Source organism: Chiloscyllium punctatum, chromosome 40 (assembly GCF_047496795.1).
Source record: "Chiloscyllium punctatum isolate Juve2018m chromosome 40, sChiPun1.3, whole genome shotgun sequence".
Classification (NCBI taxonomy): Eukaryota; Metazoa; Chordata; class Chondrichthyes; order Orectolobiformes; family Hemiscylliidae; genus Chiloscyllium; species Chiloscyllium punctatum.
In genome coordinates this window covers 3,483,063-3,501,401 of record NC_092778.1, presented here as the reverse complement: position 1 = coordinate 3,501,401, position 18,339 = coordinate 3,483,063, and the positions used below count along the sequence as shown (strand labels likewise).

Below are 18,339 nucleotides of genomic sequence, written 5' to 3'. Positions count from 1 at the left end.
ACTGAGAGGGACCAGCTGCTCGTTTCAGCCCCCCGACATTGTTCATTTCAGGATCTAATGTGTTTTAAGAGTAGCAGGGGGAAGGATTGTGTGATGGGAGAAATCTTGCTTAGAACTACAGGGAGACAACATCCAATGTAAGTCTATTTGGCTTTTAAATTTTCTCTGCAATGCTTCTCTCTCTGGCGTGTCTTTGAACAGCAGAGGCCCCTTTGCTGACTGCTGTTGGTTGATGCAGTCTCTACTGCTGTGTATACAGACAAGCTCTTATAGGGTGGCCTGTCTACTAGCATCTAGAGGGCTGGCAATGCAAATTGCAGCCCACAGATTATTTTTCCCCCCGATTTAAAGTGTTAACTGTCTGTCATAAGAAGCATTGGCAGAGATATGGAGGGGAGGAGGAATTTTATGTAAGCAGTCAATTTTATATATTATACATGTGTGTATGTTAATGTTATATATTGCTTTTGGAACAGTGCACAAGGTTGAAGAAATGCAGAGTCGTTTATTAACTTGACAGATCGAAATATTACATAGGGCCTGCCAAAGCACAACCCTGGAGCTTATCTATGTCACTTTCTCTGGTGGGACTTGGGAGAATGAACCAAGTGTTTTTCCTTAGAATTAGAAGGTGATGAAACGCAACCAATGCAGTTCTGCCTATCTAGTGTTATAAATGGTGTTATTCACTTTGGGGAGCAGTGTGAGGACTGGCTGTCAACTATTAATGGATTGCCTCAGGCAGAATTTTTAAGGTAGCAAAGCTTAAAAACTTGAGGAAGGTGTTTGAAAGGTAATGAAACCATTCTTGTCGGAGGTTTCAAGTCCCATTTCAATACCAGCGCTGAGGAAATGAAACACTGCTGAAGGTGTAGTGTATTTTGGATTAGATGTTAAACTAAGGGTTTAATTCAGCCTCTCAGGTCAATAAATAAGTTTCTAAAGCCATTAATTAATTGAAGGTGTTTCTTCCCTCTCCTGGCTTAAAGTTACCCTTTAACCAATAGTTAATCACTAAAATAAAATGATTTGGTTTTTGTTTTTGTTTGGAGATTGCTGTGCACTATTTGGTTGTCACATTTCCTGTGCCACAATAGTGACTACTCTTGAAAAAAGTTTCTATTTAGTGTAAGGTGCTTTGGTCCATCCTGAGGTAATGACAGGCACAAGTTTGTTCTTAAAGTGTAAGAATTTTGGGTGCTGAGTTTGATGACAAAATTCAAAGCTCATGTGACCCATCCTGACTGACAAATATTCGCCCTCTCTCCCCCGCCCCAAAAGGTTTTAGCAGAATTAAAGATTGTATTCTGGCTTTCAACATCCTTCATACAAGGAAATTCTCCATTACAACATAGAAACATAGGGCAAGAATAGGCCATTCAAACCCCTTGAGCCTGCTCAACCATTCAACATGATCATGGCTGATCGTCAGGCTCAATACCCTAATCCTGCTGCCTCCAGCCCCATACCATGGTCCTTTAACCACAAGAGGTATATATGCTTCTTTCTTGAAAACACAATGTTTTGGCTTCAACTGCTTTCTGTGGTAGTTAATTCCACAGGCTCACTACTATCTGGGTGAAGACATTTTTACTCAACTCAGTCCTAAAAGTTTTGCCCGTTATCCTTAAGCTATGACTCTTGGTTGTTGACTCCCCCACCATTGGAAACATCCTTCCTGCATCTAACCTGTCTAGATTTCTAGGAGGCAACACCCCTCCCCCCCCGCACCAATTCATTCTTCTAAACTCGAGTGAATCCAACCCTAACCTTCTCAATCTCTCCTCATATGTCAGTCCTGCCATCCTAGGACTCCATTTGGTAAACCTTTGCTGCACTCCCTCTGTAGCAAGAACACCCTTGCTCAGATAAGGAGATCAAAACTGCAGATTAATATTCCAGGTGTGTCCTCACCAATGCTATTGCAGCAAGACATCCTTGTTCCTGTACTTGAATCTTCATACAAAACTGCAGTCTGATTATTCTGCTAATTTCTCACTCTGTTCACTCATAGGGATGGAAGGGTTTTGAAGGAGAGCCAAGATGGAGGTCAATGACCATCCACACTCAACAGCTATTACAGCATATAAGAAATAAAAGTGAAAGGACTTTACATGCCCCCAAGCCTTTTCTGCTAAATCACCTCCATTTTCCTGCAATTTTCCTATCTCTTTATTCTAAAAATCTCTTTGCTTTCAGTCTTGGATATACTTAGCAACTGAGTAACAATTCATACCCATTTGGACTAGAGAATTCCCAACTTTCACAATGTGTAAACTCAGGCAGTGAGCAACAGACAGTGGAAGGAATTGCAATTCATCCTGGCTGAGAGACACTGGACAGTGAACATTAGCTGATCTCTGTCCCCACCTCCACCTCATCCAGTCTAGAATCATTGTCAGCAACTGTAGCATCCCCTAACAGATTAAGACCAGCAAATCTCACACTGAGTGTGGATAAAGCCAGGGATCTTCCTGTTCTGTATGCCTCAGTATCATAATTAAGCCATTGAGGAGTTTGAGTGGTTCCATTTATTTTTGTTGCGTGCACAACTGTATTTGTTTTATTTTGAAACTTGGTAAAGAGGTGTCCTATTTGTGACCTTTTAAATTGTGAAATGCTTTATAGAGTAGATGGCGATATTCCCATTTGTGAGGAAGAGCAAAATCAAAGGCCATCAATGTAAAACTTGTCACCGAGAAATCAAAATCGGAATTCAGAAAAAAACATTTTTATCCAGGAATTAGAGAAAATGCTGAACCTGCTATCAAGGAAAAAGTACACTTAATAGAACAGTGACAGTGCAGAAAGCCACCTTTCACCATTTGGCTGAATCTTACACAGCCTTGAATGACGTAGGTTAAGCTAGAGAAATCGAGAGGATCACGTGGAAAGAAATGCTTGAGGCCTTTCTTGACATCAAGAGCAACCGAATTGTATTTTCAAACAGAGTCCTGGGCACCCAGGCAAGATTCACGGTAGATGACGATGAGATGCCTATCAAGTTGGATTATTGCTTGTTTACATTAACTACAGAACTTGCTTCAATAATATGCAGCTTCCTACCCATCCACCTGCTGAAAGGAAATTAGATGTTGACAGTTCCTGACACGAAAGCCAGGGTGGGTACCTGTCAACTTCAGCTTCCTGCTTGCTGCTTCCGATCCTCCATCTTGAACAGCTGGCACCAACTTATCAAGGCACACTCAATGTGCAGCAGCTATAAGCCCCTTCCTGTACATGTGCCACTGCATCGTCACAACACCTCTTTGATCTGCGCACAGTATGCTGCTGCACTTTAAAGCTGGACCTTGGGCTGCACTGGCAATGATCACTGCAGTGCTGCAGCGAGGACACTTTATGAACAGGGTCAGGCAACCAAATCGTGATTGGACCAGGCTGCATCTCAGGGTTGCACATTTGCTCCCTAAATACTTCCTCATTTGAGCCTACCTGGATGTTCACAGCATCCCTGCCTTGTTGCAGTAGCCCCTTCAGTTAGAGCTGGTGGGATCACATTCTTTTTGTCCCTGCCTTAAACCACAAGGCAGTAAAGTAAGGAAGATTATGCTGGTGCAGATCTGGGAAGGATGGAGAGATGTTCTGAACAAGTGAATAGGCAGAGCAGAGGACATGCAGCATTAGTAGTCTGGGACAGGAATTCATAAGGTGAGAGTGCATGAGACCAGATGCTGCAAGCAATATTAAGAGGTGTAGAGCATGAGCCTTGGTGGTCAGTGGATATTGTAGCAGATAGAGAAAGTGCGCGGTAGCAGGGAGCAGATGGTGATGTTTACTTGGCAGAGTGGAGAAGGCAGATGTCCTTCTTCCTTCATTGCTGGGCATTCTTCTGGATGGCTGAGACCTCAAAAATAATGGATATCTTGGACCAGTCTGGCATGCAGTGATGGCTTGGCATCTTCTACTGGTCCTGGAGGAAGAGGATGTCCTTCAGGCCCACAAACCGATCCATCAGGATCTCCAGTTGTCTGTCCGAAAAACAGGAAACCAGTTTCCCAAAGCTTGCCAAATCCAGGGCAAATGCAGGGTTGTAGTATCTGACATAGCCTCTCTGGGCACACAACGGCCTTTTGAAGATCACATGTTTCTAGAAATACTGATCTGTTTTAGAATATCCCTGCTTTGGAAACTTCCTTGGTACAGCAAGTCATGATTTGGAGATGCCGGTGTTGGACTGGGGTGTACAAAATTAAAAATCACACAACACCAGGTTATAGTCCAACAGGTTTAATTGGAAGCACACTAGGTTTTGGAGCGTCGCCCCTTCATCAGGTGATAGTCACCTGATGAAGGAGCGACACTCCGAAAGCTAGTGTGCTTCCAATTAAACCTGTTGGACTATAACCTGGTGTTGTGATTTTTAACTTGGTACAGCAAGTAATAGAATGCAGCTAGCTTCTGACACGAGGGGTGCTATAAAGAGGTAGTAGGCTAGCTAATGTGGTGAGTTTGAAGCAATAACACGAGAAAACTGCATAGACCCCTCAGAGAAACCTTCCATGAAACTCAACAATACTGTAACTTTGCCAAAATATGACAAGATTCAGCCATTGTGTCCATTCCCCTTCCCCATAGCCCAGGAAATCTTTCTCCTCAATAATTATCAAATTCCTTTGTGAAAGCCACAATTAGATCTGACCTGATCACATTTTCAAGCAGTATATTCCAAATCCAATTACTGAGTAAAACAAAAGTTTTATTCCTAATATCACCATTGCTTCTTTTGCCAATCATCCTAGTTCAGTATCAGAACGCCTTTAACAAATCTCCCCTCAATCTTTTTCAAAAAGATCAGCTGTTTGCCATTTTGTGCTCATTAATGAATCTGTCATACTCAAAATCATTCTCCTGTATCTTCTCTTGGTTGCCTTTTTCAAATTTGGTGCCCAAAATTGAGCACAGTTTTCCAGTTAAGGCTGATCCAGCACTTTAAAACGATTAAACAAAATTCTCTTGCTTTTGTACACTACATTGATGTACAAACCTAAGAGTTAGGCTATCTTATTAACCACTTTCCCAACTTGCCTTGATACTTTCAGCAACTTGCACATATATTCTCTGAGGTCCTTCTGCTCCTGGAATCCCTTAGAATTGTATCCTTTATGTTATATTACTTTTCCTTTCCTTCCTGCCAAAATCTCTAAGTTTAGACTTCCCAATATTAGATTTCATCTGCCAAGTGTCCACACATTTCCCCAGCCTGCCTGTGCCTTCATTGATGTCTATCAATTATCTTCGAAGTTGATAGCATTTCCAAGTTTAGTGTCATCTGCAATTTTGAAATTGTGCCCTGAGTAACCAAGTCTAGATCATTAATCTAGATCAAGAAAAGCAGTGATCCTAACACTGAACCTGGCTAACATTATCTGCACCTTCCTCTACTACAAAAACAAAGTTCACCACTATTCAGCTAATATTATGCTGCCACTGGCTCTTTTATTCTATGGGCTTCAAGTTTGCTGACAAATCTACTTGTTGGCTTTTTGGAAATCCATGTATATCACATTATCCTCATCAATTCTTAGCCCACTTTCTCACATCCCCCTCTGCACCCCGCCCCACGTGAACTTTGTACATGCAAGTTAATCACTGGTCATTTTGGGGATGATAAGAGAGCGAAGTATAAAAAGCATACAGATCAATATTCCTACCTCTTAAATTTTAGTTATAATTAACTCTGGTGCACAACCAGCCTCTCCAGAAAAATGTTAATGTGGCTTAAAGAGGGTGGAATTGTAGAATAACTTAGAAACTGAGTATTTCTGCTTCTTGATTTTCTGTCAAAATGTTGTAGTAGAGAGCTTCCCCTTGATGAACACAAGATTTTACAGACACAGTGCTACCTTCAGGAATCTCACATCACCCTCATCAGTGCCAATCCCTGTGAATGAGAGGAAGGATTCCAACAATTTAAATCTGAAACCCACACATTAAAGGGCCAATTTGCTGACTCATAAGTTAAATTTGCTGGGCCTTACTTTGGGCTTTCCTCCATTTTAGTTTTCACCTCTGTCATTGAGGAGGAGAAAGTGAGGACTGCAGATGCTGGAGATCAGAGTCAGCAGAAAAAGCACAGCAGGTTAGGCAGCATCCAAGGAGCAAGAAAGTCGACGTTTTAGGCATAAGCCCTTCATCTACTCGATGCTGCCTGACCTGCTGTGCTTTCCCAGCATCACACTCTCAACCTTTGTCATTGAGTCCATTTCACTCCTGCCTCTGATGTGTTCCTGTGACCTAATAAGGGATAGGAGGTGTTGCCAGAACTAGGACTCAGACTCACCTTTAGCTGTTTAATGAGAGCATTGGAAAGCTGATGAGTAACTGAACCATTCCAGCATCAACAGAATTAGTGAAAGAATCACAACAGCTTCTCACATCTTAAAAATAAAACATACAAGGCCAAACTGTTGAAGCTAAACAAGAAAACAGAACTATTTTTCATGATTAGCAATATAAAAGTACATTAGAAACATTTTAGAGAGTAGTTACCGGGATATCTCTAGTACAAATCAATCTTGAGGCATTCCAAAAGGATAAAGAATACTCTGGACCATGTGCCAAGTTGTTAATTAGGTTCTAGTTATCATAAAGAAATTGAAATACAACCAGAATTAGGAAAGAAAAGAATAGGTTAACAAAATTGAGAGAAACAGTGATGGGCTGCAAATGGGAGATAATTAACAGGGACACCTAAACCCAGAATGATGGGCCCTGGAGGATTAAAATTATAAAATGATTATATTGCATAAAAGTATCTTTCATTCCCTCGTGTAGAAGGGTGATCCAAATGAGATGTTTAAACTATTAGAATAATTTCATGGAGTCAACAGAGTATTCCCCAGTAGGGGAGTAATTCCCTGGTGGGGAAATCAAACAAGGGAGGAAAGTTTTAAAGTTAAGGACAAGTAAGATAAATGAAATAAAAACTTACTGTTCACCCAAGACACCAAAAACGTTCTCCTGTTTTTGAATAGTGTCTTGGATCCTTTTGCTGCTACATGAAAGGCAAGGTATGGCATCTGTTTAGTATAGTAATCTGTAGTTAATACTTAATATTAAGTATATTGCTAAGTATAGGTCTCCAAGTCCTCTTTGGAGAAAGTGAGGACTGCAGATGCTGGAGATCAGAGTCAAGAGTGTGGTGCTGGAAAAGCACAGCAGGTCAGGCAGCATCCGAGGTGTAGGAGCATCGACGTTTCGGGCAAAAGCCCTTCTTCAGGAATGAGACTTGTGAGCTGAGGGGGTGGTGAGATAAATGGACGGGGAATGGGACGGGGGGGAAGGTAGCTGAGAGTGTGTTAGGTATATGGAGGTGGGGATAATTGTGGATAGGCCGGAGAGGAGGGTGGAGCAAATAGGTGGGAAGGAAAATGGACAGATAGTACAGGTCATGAGGGCAGTGCTGAGTTGGAAGGTTGGAACTGGGATAAGGTGGGGGGAGGGGAAATGAGGAAACTTGAAGGCATTTGGTATGCTTTTCTTTATTGGTCAGAGTATTGAGTACAGGAGTTTGGAGGTCATGTTGCGGCTGTACGGGACATTGGTTTGGCCACTGTTGGAGTATTGTGTGCAATTCTGGTCTCCTTCCTTTCAGAAAGATGTTGTGAAACTTGAATGGGTTCAGAAAAGATTTACAAGGGTGTTGCCAGGGTTGGAGGATTTGAGCTATAGGGAGAGGCTGAACAGGCTGGGGCTGTTTTCCCTGGAGCATCAGACGCTGAGTGGTGACCTTATAGAGATTTACAAAATTATGAAGGGCATGGAGAGGGTAAATAGGCAAAGTCTTTTCCCTGGGGTCAGGGAGTCCAGAACTAGAGGGCATAGGTTTAGGGTGAGAGGGGAAAGATATAAAAGAGACCTAAGGGGCAACTTTTTCACGCAGAGGGTGGTACGTGTATGGAATGAGCTGCCCGAGGAAATGGTGGAGTCTGGTACAATTGCAACTTCTAAGAGGCATCTGGATGGGGATATGAATAGGAAGGGTTTGGAGGGATATGGGCCGGGTGCTGGCAGGTGGGACTAAATTGGTTTGGGATATCTGGTCAGCATGGACTGGTTGGACCGAAGGGTCTGTTTTCATGCTGTACATCTCTGTGACTATGGTGAAATCCACATAGATGCTGTGTAGCTGGAGGGTCCCAAGGTGGAAGATGAGGTGTTTTTCCTCCAGGCGTCAGGCTAGGGTTTGGCAATGGAGGAGGCCCAGGACCTCCATTTCTTTGGTGGAGTGGGAGGGGGAGTTAAAGTCTTCAGCTGTGGGGCAGTAGGGTTGGTTGTTGAGTGTGCCCTAGAGATGTTCTCTGAAGTGCTCTGCAAGTAGGCATTCTGTCTCTCCAATGTAGAGGAGACCGCATCGGGAGCAATGGATACAGTAAATGACAGGTATAAAAGTGCAGATAAAACTCTGGATGTGGAAAGTGGCAAGTGAAGGTGCCAGGAGTGGAGGGTGGGTTGGGGTGGGGTGGGGGAGGGGTGGCAGTGGTGGTGTGTGGACCTGAAAAGGGAGTTGCGGAAGGAATGGTGGTGGAGTCCGTTTGTAGGTGGCAGAAATGGCGGAGGATGATGCGATGTATGTGGAGGTTGTTGGGGTGGAAGATGGGGACCAGGGGTGTTCTGTCCTTGTTGCGGTTGGAAAGGTGGGGTTTGAGAGTGGAGGTGCGGGAAGTGGATAAGATGTGCTGAAGGGCATCATCGACCATGTGGGAGGGGAAATTGTGGTCTTTGAAGAAGGAGGTGTGTTCTGTGGTGGATCTGGTCCTCCTGGGAGTAGATGCAGCGGAGGCGGAGGAATTGGGAATAAGGTATAGCGTTTTTACAGGAGGCAGGATGGGAGGAGGTGTAATCCAAGTAGCAATCCTTTGTAGAAGATGTCAGTGTTGAGTCAGTCACCGTTGATGGAGATGGTCGTGCACCATCTCTGACACCTCCCTCCCCTTCCTGGACCTCTTCATCTCCATCAACAGTGACCGACTCAGCACTGACATTTTCTACAAACCCACCGACTCCCATAGCTACCTGGATTACACTTCCTCCCACCCTACCTACTGTAAAAATGCTATCCCTTATTCCCAGTTCCTCCGCCTCCCTCACATCTGCTTCCAGGAGGACTGGATCCACCACAGAACACACAGGATGGCTCCTCCTTTAAAAGACCGCAGTTTCCCCTCCCACATGGTCGATGATGCCCTCCAGTGCATCTCATCCACTTCCCACACCTCTACTCTTGAACCCCATCCCTCCAACCACAATAAGGACAGGACACACCTGGTCCTCACCTTCTACCCCTTCAACCTCTGTATACATCGCATCATCCTCCACCATTTCTGCCACCTACAAACGGACCCCACCGCCAGGGATATATTTCCCTCCCCACCCCAATTTGCTTTCTATAAAGACCATTCCCTCCACGACTCTCTTGTCAGGTCCACGCCTCCCCACCAACCCACCCTCCCCTCCCCCTTCCCCTCCCGGCACCTTCCCCTGCCACTGCAGGAATTGCAAAACTTCTGTCCACACCTCCCCCTTACCTCTGTCCAAAGGCCCAAAGAAGCCTTCTACAGTCATCAACATTTTACCTGCACTTTCACACGTCATTTATTGTATCCATTGCTCCCAATGCGGTCTCCTCTACATTGGGGAGACAGGATGCCTACTTGCAGAGCACTTCAGAGAACATTTTGGGACACCTGCACCAACCAACCCCACCACCCTATGGCAGAACACTTCAACTCCCCCTCCCATTCTACCAAGGACATGCAGATCTTGGGCCTCGTCCATCGCCAAACCCTAACTACCTGACGCCTGGAGGAAGAGCACCTCATCTTCTGCCTTGGGACCCTCCAACCAAAAAGCATCAATGTGTATTTCACCAGTTTCCTCATTTTCCCTTCCCCTCCCTTATCCCAGTTCCAACCCTCCAACTTGGCACCGCCCTCATGACCTGCCCTACCTGTCCATCTTCCTTCCCACCTATCTGCTCTACCCTCCTCTCCGACCTAGCACCATTACTCCCACCTCCATCTACCTATCGCACTCTCAGCTACTCTCCCCCAGCCCCACACCGCTTCCATTTATCTCTCCACTCCCTTGACTCACTATTCCTGATGAAGGGGTTTTGCCCTGGGATGCTGCCCAATCTGCTCTGCTTTTCCAGCACCACACTCTCGACTCCATTCCCTATTTGCCCATTTCAATTAAAATCCTAGGTCTTTGTGTCATTGATGAGATTTGGTCTGTTTCTGTGCTGTAAGTTCAAAGAAAATTGGAACAATATACACCATATTTAAATTCCCTTATGATTTTTCTCTTGGGTTGCTTATAGTAGTATCAGAGGTGTTAATAATTCATTCCTCGACAATCCTGGAGGGTTGGAGAACAGGTACCTTTTGCTTTTCTGTTGTGTTCAGAGGAATACTATAAACTGACATTAGTTTTTAGTAGAATATCGGACATGTCCCATAACAATCCTTTTCCCTGACAGAGACAATTTGAGATTTCCCTGAAGACGCATCACCATGGAAACAGCCACATCATTTATTATGGTTGTCTTTGCTTTTCTTCAGGTGAATTATTAATGGTTGGATTTTCTTAGCAATGTCCATTAGTTCTAGACATATATCAGTCCTCAACTTTTTCTGAAACATATATTGCCAATAAGACAAGAGACATGGGGGTGATTCGAGCTGGCAACTCTAGATCTATACAACTAAAATAACAAATCGTGCAAAAGCAAAATAGTGTGGATGCTGAAAATGAAATGAAAATAAGGAATTTTTTGAAAGGTACATCTGGTCAGACAGGATCTATGGGGAGAGAATCAAAGTTAACATTGCAGATCAATGAACTATTGTCAGAAAATAGAAATTGTATATACTTGCCATCATAAACTGGTTCAAGGTGTTTCACAAGAGCAAAATTTGATACTGAGCCACAAAGGAGATATTAAAGCAGATGAATAAAGGCTTAGTCGATGAGGTAGGTTTTGTGGAAGAGTTTTAAAGAGGAAAAATAAAGTCGTGGCAAAGGGAAGGAATTCCAAAGCTTAAGGCTGTGTGGTTGAAGGGGTGGTTGCCAATAATAGAATAATTAAAACCGGGTTTGCTTAAGAGACTGGAATTGGAAGAGTGCAAATATATCTGAGGACTAGTGAAAATTAAAGTGAGAGGGGGTCATTGGGGAACCTGAAAACAAAGATGAGACCCTTAAGATCAAGAGTTTGCTTCATGTAGCTAATCTAAGTCAGTGAACACAGTTAATGTATGTTAGACAAGGACATGAGATGTTTGGATGATTTCAGCTTTACAGAAGTCAGAAAATGAAAATTTAATCTCGTCACCTTTAACGTCCAATTGCCCTGCCAAATGCACTCCTACCGTTTGTTACTAGTCACAGAGCCATCTTTCCTATGCTTTTAAAATTAATGAACATAAACATTCAAAGAAAATGGAAAGTCAACGTTATTTGAAATCTCTTGTAAATTTGCTCCCAGGTATTCTTCAAAGCAGTGATCTTCAAATTTGTCTTTGGAGACTTCTAAAATGTTGTAAACCCTAGTGGTGATCCAGACGCACAAACAATGTGAATTAGTAGCAGGAGTAGGTCACTCAGCACTTCAAGCCTACTCCACCATTCAATAAAATCATGACTGATTTGATTATTTGACATTCCAGGAACTAAAGTGGCAAACATTGATCTTCAATTAATGTTATTGGACTCAGGAAAGGTAGTAAGACGCCTGTTCAGTAGCTATGTGCTCTCTCATTGGTCACCAGCTTCTGATAAATGCATTCTTTTGTAAGTTGACCTGGTTTGGTCTGTTTATTGGTTCATTAGTAACTTCATTGTTTTCATTAAGAAAAATACACTTTCTATGACAAAAACATAAATTATTTATTGAGGTCCCTCTGTTAACTGTGTGTGTGTGTTGTGTGTGTGTGTGTGTTGTGTGTGTGTTGTGTGTGTGTGTGTGACTTCAAAGGTTTCTTGCCAGTTCTGTGACTCATGCTGCTGACATTATTGGACCTTAATTATTGTAATTTAGTTTACGATAAATATTCCCTTTATCCCAGTGCAGGAATGACCAGTGAGACACAGCATGTGCACTGCTGAACTACTCTTATCTGCCTTCCCTCTCAGTAAAGCTGCCTGCAACATAACCCTGCTACTGGTGTTATTGATGACATATATTCTGGAAACTGTTGAGGATTTGGAGAGGAAAGAGAACTAGAATTGTTGCCTTGAGTGTAGGGATTAGAAGATTTAATGGAAGTGTCCAAATTTAGTAAAAATTTTGATGGAGTAAATAAGGACGAACTGTTTCTACTGATAAGAAGGTTGATAATCAGAATGCACAGATTTAAGGTAATCGACAAAAGCACTACTGTGTAAACCTACCTCATGTGTACGGAAATCCTCTTTGAAAGTTTGTGTTATGATGATTCTGCTGTTTCTCTACGCTGTTCCTAATGGTAAAGTACAAGGTTTTGGCTCATTTGGTCCTCTATCATACAGTCCACAAAGCCTCTACGGTTTCATCTCCAGTTGAGGTAACTAATCTCAATCAGGACAGTAGGATGGGCATCAGAGTTGGCTTCATTGGGCTACAGAGAAGAAAATCATAATCATTATCTATATTTCTTTGATGGAAAAGATGCATGTACGGCCACTGAGGGCCCAACAATGGTGCTGAATAGCTCAGTGCTGAAAAATGTGTTGCTGGAAAAGCGCAGCAGGTCAGGCAGCATCAAAGGAGCAGGGGAATCGACATTTCAGGCAAAAGCCCTTCTTCAGGAATCCCTGAAGAAGGGCTTATGCCCGAAACGTTGATTCTCTTACTCCTTAGATGCTGCCTGACCTGCTGCGCTTTTCCAGCAACACATTTTTCAGCTCTGATTTCCAGCATCTGCAGTCCTCACTTTCTCCTGAATAGCTCAGTTACAGTCACTGACTAGGAATTCGTTATAAGTAATGGTGAACTGTGAAACTAGCCCAGAAAGTTTCAAGGACTTTCAGGGTTTAAAAGAAAAAGAAGTAAATCTGTTTGTAGTATGATTGCAATGGAAGGAGAAACACGCTCCCATCAGTGAGTAAGTCTGTCTCTGTGTTGTTGATTTGATTACATCTAACAGATGGCTCTATTCTGGCACACAGCAGGATAATAAGGAAGAGATGATATTCCTGGAGCATCCATAGGATGTAAGAGCAGTTCAAATGTAGTAATGTGGAGACACCAAGTGAGTGAGAGAGAGCAAGGACAACAGATGGGTAGTGAAAGTATGAGAAAAAATGCAAATCAGAGGCAAGCAGGGTATGAGAGACCATGATAGGCATAAAGTATGGGCACATGTCAAAGATTAAGATACTGGAAGAGAAACAAGAGGGAGAAGCAGAATTTTAAAGTGAGAAGAATGCAAGAGTGAGAGAATGTGATAAGGTTATATAGATGGAGGTTATAAAGGAAAGAAACATATGCAGAGATAGAGTGTGAGGAAGGAAGACTGAGGGAAGATGCAAGTGAAGACTGATTTTCTTGAGGAAAACCAAAGAGAGTGATGTTTGTACAGGCTTAAAACAAGATCATATTATTGAGAAAAAGGAAATTTCTGACTTGATAAGTAGCCAAACGCAGAGAGAAAGGAAATTCAAGATCTAAAGCCAACGAAAGGGAGGATGTGTGCTCTCCCAATTATTGATGTTGTATATCTGAAGTGAGCAACATTGGTTATTGTGGAATTTTGTACTTTCTTTGATTTGTTGTAGCATTTTTAGGTACATCGTTGGGGCCATTCGCTATCCATTCCTCCTTTGTCCTTTTGAAGGATGGGGCAATCATCCACTGGCAGGGCATTCCTCTCTCCACAGTATTGGGGGGGGGGGGGAAGCGGGGGAACAGGGTCATCCCTTCTCCATGCACTTGTTGGGTGGTCAGTCCCTCCTCTATTCTCTGGAGCAAAGTGGCAATCTCTTCTTATCCACAGAAGGGAGGAGTAGAAATCTTTGTTCTGTGCGTCAGTGGCAGGGAGGGGGCGTGGGCACAGTCCCCTAGCACTGGGGAAGGGATGATATTGCCTCATCCATCAATCAAGTGAGGGAGAATCCCTCTTCTGTCCACTGGGGGACAATTCTTCCACATACCTGCTCCAATAGAGACCCAAAGGAGAGGGTGTGTAATGAGAACAGACCAAGGTGTAAGCTGTAATGTAGGGAAGGGCAGAGGCCAAGGGGATCAGGAGCAGTGGTAGGTCAATCAGTTAGAAATTAAAAGAACGCTGTCAACATCAGTGCAGAGAGAAACAGAAACCAAGAAATCTGAGGGCATGATCAAAAAGTTATTTTTGAAGTTGTAATCTAAGACAAAGAATTGAAAAATGGAATGAGTTTTAAAAAACTGTGACATTTTAAGTGTTAAGTTTTTATTTATATCTTCGTTTTTATTACTGTTAAGTGTAATTGGTATTCTAATAACATTGACACCTCAGTCCCGTGGAATGCACATCTGGTGTTATCTGGGAACTCGGGGCTACTTCTTATGTCCTAGACAGTTACATGTGCAGGGAATGTCATCAGCTGGAGGAATTTGTGTTCTGAGTTTTGGAGCTTCAACAACATTGGAGCTTCTCTGGCCTGCATCTGTAAATGCAAAGTGAAAGCTTTGTGGACATCATAATTCAGTAGGTGATCATTCAGCAGTTTGTGATCTGTCAACAATAACGTAGTACATTCTGTTTTCTAACTATTGGTAGTGGCAATACTCCTTCTGAAGAGTACACCAAGAGCCAAGTCCCCCAAGGGGCTCAGCTGTATAGCGAGGGAAGAACAAGGACAAAAGGTAAATAGTCCTGTAATAGTTAAACAGCAAGCAGGCATTTCTGCAGCCGCAGAAGTGATTCCAGACTGATACGTTGCCTTCATCCATCAAGGATGTCATGAGTAACTACAAATCTTTGAGGGCTGAGCAGAGCCAGAGTTGATGGGCCCATATTGGCCAAAGGTGAAAAGAGAGACGCACCTGTAGGTTTCTAGGAGGGAGCTAGGGATGAAGTTATAAAGGGAGATAGATAGTAATCTAAGGATTACTTCTGGTACCAGGTGCTTGTGAGCACAGAAATAGAAGAATAATGTATCTAAATGTATGGGAGGAGAAATGGTGCAGCAGGAAAGGTTATATGAAGGCTGTGTGAGGTTATGCACATTGGCAGGCAGAATAGAAGAGCACAATATTATTTAAATGAGGAAAGATGTCAGAAAGTTGCAGTTCAGTGGATTCTGAGGTCCTCGCACAAGAATCACAAAAAGCTAGCATTTAAGTTTAGTGGTGCTATGGAAGTCAAATAGAATGTTGATCTTTATTTCAATGAAGTATTAAAATAGGTCTTGCTGAAACTATCCAATGCCCTAGTCAACCCATACCCAGTCCCCTTATTTAAAGAAAGATAGACTGGCATTGGAGACAGTCCAGAATCAGTCCAGCTCGCTAGGCTGATTCTGGACATGAGAAGAGATTATTAAATTCATTAGAGCTTAAAGGATGAAAAAAGACCATGTTGAAGCATTCAAGATTCTTCGGGGATTGACAAGTTAGATGCATAAAGGCTGTTACTCCTTGTGGGAGAGCCAAAGATGAGAGGACATAATCTCAGCACTAGGGAACACTCATTTGAGACAGAGGTGAGGATTTTTCTTCTGAAGGTAATGAAACTGTGGAAGTTGTTACCACAGAGGTCTATCTGGGCTGAGTCATTACTAATATTCAAATCTGAGATAGATTTTTAATCAGTAGGGGAATCAGGGATTATGAGAAAAAGACAGGAAAGTGGACTTGAGGATTATGATCTCATTGAATGGCAGAGCAGACGGAATGGGCCAAGAGGTCTACCTCTGCTCCTTGTCCTGTGGTCTTGTGGAAGGGTTTATCTTCCTGAGGTAGAAAGGTCCTGTACAAACTGGATAGATTTGACCTCAAACAAAAACAGAAATTGCTGAAGAAACTCAGCAAGTCTGGTAGCGTGTGTGGAGAGAAAACAGAGTTAACATTTCAACTCCAGTGGCTCTTCATTAGAACTGATACTAGCTGAGGAAAAAGTGAAGACAGCATTGAGTGGGGCAGCCAATATTTCTGTCTTAGGCCTGCTGTGGTATTCCAATGAACCTCAGTGCAAGCTTAAAGAACAACATCTCTTCTTTCACTTGGGGACTTTTCAGCCTCTAGGACTCAACATCAAATTCAATCATTTCAGAGCCTGATTATGTCCTTCCATGTTTTTTTGCCCACCCCACAACGAAAGCTGTCGTGATCTGGGTTGTGTTCAGCAGAGCTTACCCATTCTATCCTGTTTCTAGCCCTCATTATTATTTATTTAGCTCATCTTCTCTCCTGGTTTACCATCAGTAATTCCCTTCTCTCTCAGTGGCATCTCCACCTGTTCACTCACCTCTCCCCCAGCCCCGTCTTCACCATAACAACTAGAAAATAATGGTATTTATCAGTCCTGATGAAGAGCAATGGGACTCAGAACATTGACTGTTTTCTCTCCAAAGATGTTTCCAGACCTGCTGAGTTTCTCCAGCAATTTGTCAATGTTTTGTTTCAGATGCATAGCATCCACAGTTGTTTGTTTTATATTAGATTGGACATCAACTGTGTTGACCCCAATACCATCATGAGGAAGCTTGATTTTACTGTTTGTAGAAACTACCCACCTTGCTGGGTGTCTGTCAGTGGAGTTTGGAGAGAGAGAGATGAGCAAAGTGGAGTCAAAGCGCAGAAAAGCTGAAATGATTGTGAAAGGCAACAAGAACAAAGAGTAGACGATAGACAAGCTGTCAACATTCAGTGATCAGTGGAGTATATTTCAATGCAACAGGCTAGTGAGTAAGGCAAACTGAGGGCATAAAATGTGATTTAATAACTGAACTACTGACTTAAAGCTTTAATAAGAGCAGGCATAGCGGTAAACATTCCTGATTATAGGATTTTCGGGTGGAATAGAGTGAGGATAAAAATTGTGGTAGGCTTATAAATGATACTTAAAGAAATTCTGTCAGCTGTGAGTAGGGTGTTTTGCTAGAAAAATCGCCAAATGAGCCCACCAAGGTTGAACCGAGGAATTAAAAAACAGCAGTCTGACTGATCATGGATGCCAACGCACAATGAGATTGGAGAGTAAATATATCGGCAAATTACTGATAAATGCAGAAAATATTGCTGGTAAAAGTAGGCATTTCAATCAAGTTCATATTAACTAGAATGAGCATTTTTGTGATTGCGATCATAATTGAGTTAGATTTAATGTTGTTACGGAAAAGGGCAAAGATCAGGAGTACAAGTTTCAAATTGGTGTGGTCCTCTTTTACTACATGGAACTGTGATTTGGCAAAATAAGACTGGAATTAACCACCTGAATGTAAATCAGTGTCACAGCAGTGGGAGGCATTCAAGGAGAAAATGGGGATGGTTCAGACCAAATGTGTTCCCACTAAGAAAGTTGGTGAGAGTCTCTGAATGTCCAGGAACATGGAGAGCAGGAAATGGCAAACGGGACGTTTATGTCAGATGCTGAAAGCTCAAAACGTAAGAAAGTCGAGAGTATAAAAAATGCGCATGAGCAAAGTTAAAAAGAAAATTCGGAAAGTGAGGGCATGAGAAAATATCAGGTAAAATCATGGGACACCCAAAGATGTTTCATAAGTATATAAAGAACAAAGGGCTAACAAAGGAAAGGTTGGGAGCATGTTTCAAATCAAAAACAAAACATATTTGTGCAGGTAGAATACATCAGTGAATTGGGGACTAAACCAAAGAACTGTAAATCAATGATAGAGAAGGAGTGAATTGTTGTTGCAACTCATGTAACTTTTAAAAAATTCATTCGTGGGATGTGGGCATCACTGCTGAGCCAGTATTTATTTGCCATCTCTAGTTGCCCTTGAGAAGGGGTAGTGAGCTGCCTTTTTGAACCATTGCAGTCCATTTGGTGTAGATTCATCCACAATGCTTTTAGGGAGGGAAATCCAGGATTTTGACCCACTGATACTGAAGAAATGGCGATTATATTTCTAAATCAGGATGGTGAGTGCTTGGGAGGGGAACTTGCAGGTGGTAGTGCTCCTGTGTATCTGCTGCCCTTGTCCTTCTAGATGGAAGTGATTGTGAGTTGGAAGGTGCTATCTAAGAAGCCTTGGTGAATTTCTGCAGCGCATCTTATACATAGAACATACTGCTGCTACTGAGCATCAGTGGTGGAGGGAATGGATGTTCGTAGATGTGGTACAGCAGTCAGGCTGTTTTGTTCTGGGTGACATCAAACTTCTTTTGTGTTG

At 42.7% G+C, this 18,339-nt stretch overlaps 1 protein-coding gene across 1 annotated transcript in view; it reads left to right on the top strand.

Moving 5' to 3' along the window:
• The first annotated feature begins 1 nt into the window (after position 1).
• rai1 (retinoic acid induced 1) overlaps positions 2–18,339 on the top strand; it is a 47,569-nt gene continuing 29,231 nt past the window's right edge. Inside the window, exon 1 of the mRNA XM_072559196.1 lies at positions 2–137. The gene's annotated coding sequence lies outside the window, so the exon portion shown is untranslated. The remainder of the gene's footprint in view (positions 138–18,339) is intronic.